Here is a 2,967-nt window from a genome sequence, read left to right as displayed (position 1 = left end):
ATCTGCACTGTTGAATAAAGTTGTTATTTTTTTTCTTTTGCGCACAAAAAGTATTCTGGTAGCTTTGTATAATTGCTGTTGAACCACTGATGTCACATGGATTATTTTACAGATCTCCTTGCAACGTTTCTGGACTACAACATTTCAGTTGCGTTGCTGTCTATGTAGGGTCTGACAGCTCTCAGATTCCACCAAAAATATCTTAATTTGTGTTCCGAAGATGAACGAAGGTCTTACGGGTTTGAAACAACATGAGGGTGAGTAATTAATGACAGAATTCTCATTTTTGGGTGAACTAACCCTTTAATGTCTTAATCTGCATGAGTTTATCCTAGATCCCCTATTCCACCTAATACCTAACATAACTACTACAACAACCCCCTTACTTACTATCAATAAGCAGTAATCAGGAGTTTATTGAGGGAAAACTCTTGGTTAATAGAGAATGTGTGTTCCGTAACCTATAAGAGTAAAAACAGAGAATGGGAAGTCTAGTGAAATCCTCTCAAAATTATAATTTCTTTACCTTTTCCTGCCGGTGGATATTCTCCCAGACTCTGTTGTACACCATGCACTCGAAGGCATTAATGAAGTTATCTTGACCATATCCTGGACACCCCACGTGTTCAGCTCTGTCACCAGATTCACGTTAGATATTTCCTGCTTCTGCTTCCACTCCAGATATTTCAGATATTCCCAGTCATTCTTGTCCACTCTGTTTAAACACTGAGCGAGCTTCTTCGGCGGCTCATTGGGATTGACCACGACTGCGCTCCTGTTATCTGGCAACCACATGCATACGTTAGGTGTGCTGAGCTCCGTAGTAACGCCTACTTTCAGAGGCCTCCACAGTTGCTCAGTGATATAGTCATCACAGACGGCGTTCTCAAAGGCCAGGATGAACTTGTACTGGGCGAGGATCTGGTAGAAATCGTGATCGTACATCGCAGTGGAGTCTCTCAGATGGGGCGGCAGGTCTTTATTATGAAGACACTGTCCGTATGAGTCCACCTGAATGTGCTGCACCAGCCCTTGAACGTAAACATCAGTCAGTCTGACTGGACGTACGCCACCGGTGCCAGTGTCCTCCTCAGCTGGTTTTTGTAGGACAGAGGCAGCAGGTGTGTTTGTTGCCCTCCAGGTGCTGCTGCTGCGTGGTGAGGGGCATGTGAGAGCCGCCGTGTGGTTGAACAGATGAAAAAGCTTTTAGTTATTCTTGGGTGACTCCTCGTGAAACAACGCCCACTGGTGCTGTTCGTGATGCGGAAGAGGAAGACTTTCAATGCTGAAATCCGTACCTGGAAAAAAAGGGTTAGTTCACCCAAAAATGAAAATTCTGTCATTAATTACTCACCCTCATGTCGTTCCAGACCCGTAAGACCCTTGTTCATCTTCAGAATATAAATAAAGATATTTCTGATGAAATCTGAGAGCTCTCTGACCCTCAGTCGACAGCAATGCAATTCGTTCATCTTCGGACACAAATTAAGATATTTTTGATGGAATCTGAGAGCTGTCTGACCCTCCCATAGACAGCAACGCTATTGAAATGCTCCCAAATCCAGAAACGTAGCAAGGAGATCTGTAAAATAATCCATGCGACATCAGTGGTTCATCTGCACTGTTGAATAAAGTTGTTATTTTTTTTCTTTTGCGCACAAAAAGTATTCTGGTAGCTTTGTATAATTGCTGTTGAACCACTGATGTCACATGGATTATTTTACAGATCTCCTTGCAACGTTTCTGGACTACAACATTTCAGTTGCGTTGCTGTCTATGTAGGGTCTGACAGCTCTCAGATTCCACCAAAAATATCTTAATTTGTGTTCCGAAGATGAACGAAGGTCTTACGAGTTTGAAACAACATGAGGGTGAGTAATTAATGACAGAATTCTCATTTTTGGGTGAACTAACCCTTTAATGTCTTAATCTGCATGAGTTTACCCTAGATCCCCTATTCCACCCAATACCTAACATAACTACTACAACAACCCCCTTACTTACTATCAATAAGCAGTAATCAGGAGTTTATTGAGGGAAAACTCTTGGTTAATAGAGAATGTGTGTTCCGTAACCTATAAGAGTAAAAACAGAGAATGGGAAGTCTAGTGAAATCCTCTCAAAATTATAATTTCTTTACCTTTTCCTGCCGGTGGATATTCTCCCAGACTCTGTTGTACACCATGCACTCGAAGGCATTAATGAAGTTATCTTGACCATATCCTGGACACCCCACGTGTTCAGCTCTGTCACCAGATTCACGTTAGATATTTCCTGCTTCTGCTTCCACTCCAGATATTTCAGATATTCCCCGTCATTCTCGTCCAACCTCTTTAAATACTGAGCGAGCTTCTTCGGCGGCTCATTGGGATTGACCACAACTGCGCTCCTGTTATCTGGTAACCACATGCGTACGTTAGGAGCTCCGTAGTACACCGGCACAACGCCTAATTTGAGCGGCCTCCACAGTTTCTCAGTGATATAGTCATCACAGACGGCGTTCTCAAAGGCCAGGATGAACTTGTACTGGGCGAGGATCTGGTAGAAATCGTGATCGTACATCGCAGTGGAGTCTCTCAGATGGGGCGGCAGGTCTTTATTATGAAGACACTGTCCGTATGAGTCCACCTGAATGTGCTGCACCAGCCCTTGAACGTAAACATCAGTCAGTCTGACTGGACGTACGCCACCGGTGCCAGTGTCCTCCTCAGCTGGTTTTTGTAGGACAGAGGCAGCAGGTGTGTTTGTTGCCCTCCAGGTGCTGCTGCTGCGTGGTGAGGGGCATGTGAGAGCCGCCGTGTGGTTGAACAGATGAAAAAGCTTTTAGTTATTCTTGGGTGACTCCTCGTGAAACAACGCCCACTGGTGCTGTTCGTGATGCGGAAGAGGAAGACTTTCAATGCTGAAATCCGTACCTGGAAAAAAAGGGTTAGTTCACCCAAAAATGAAAATTCTGTCATTAATTAC

The 2,967-nt window shown here is 44.0% G+C and overlaps 2 pseudogenes; both read right to left on the bottom strand.

Moving 5' to 3' along the window:
* Nucleotides 1–526: 526 nt before the first annotated feature.
* On the bottom strand, nt 527–1,391 carry LOC107578090 (alpha-(1,3)-fucosyltransferase 10-like; annotated as a pseudogene).
* Nucleotides 1,392–2,125: 734 nt separating this feature from the next.
* On the bottom strand, nt 2,126–2,922 carry LOC107578088 (alpha-(1,3)-fucosyltransferase 10 pseudogene; annotated as a pseudogene).
* Nucleotides 2,923–2,967: the final 45 nt, after the last annotated feature.

The sequence above is a fragment of the Sinocyclocheilus grahami genome, unplaced genomic scaffold (genome assembly GCF_001515645.1).
Source record: "Sinocyclocheilus grahami isolate Dianchi unplaced genomic scaffold, SAMN03320097.WGS_v1.1 scaffold8781.1, whole genome shotgun sequence".
Classification (NCBI taxonomy): Eukaryota; Metazoa; Chordata; class Actinopteri; order Cypriniformes; family Cyprinidae; genus Sinocyclocheilus; species Sinocyclocheilus grahami.
This window is presented reverse-complemented; position numbering and strand designations above follow the sequence as displayed.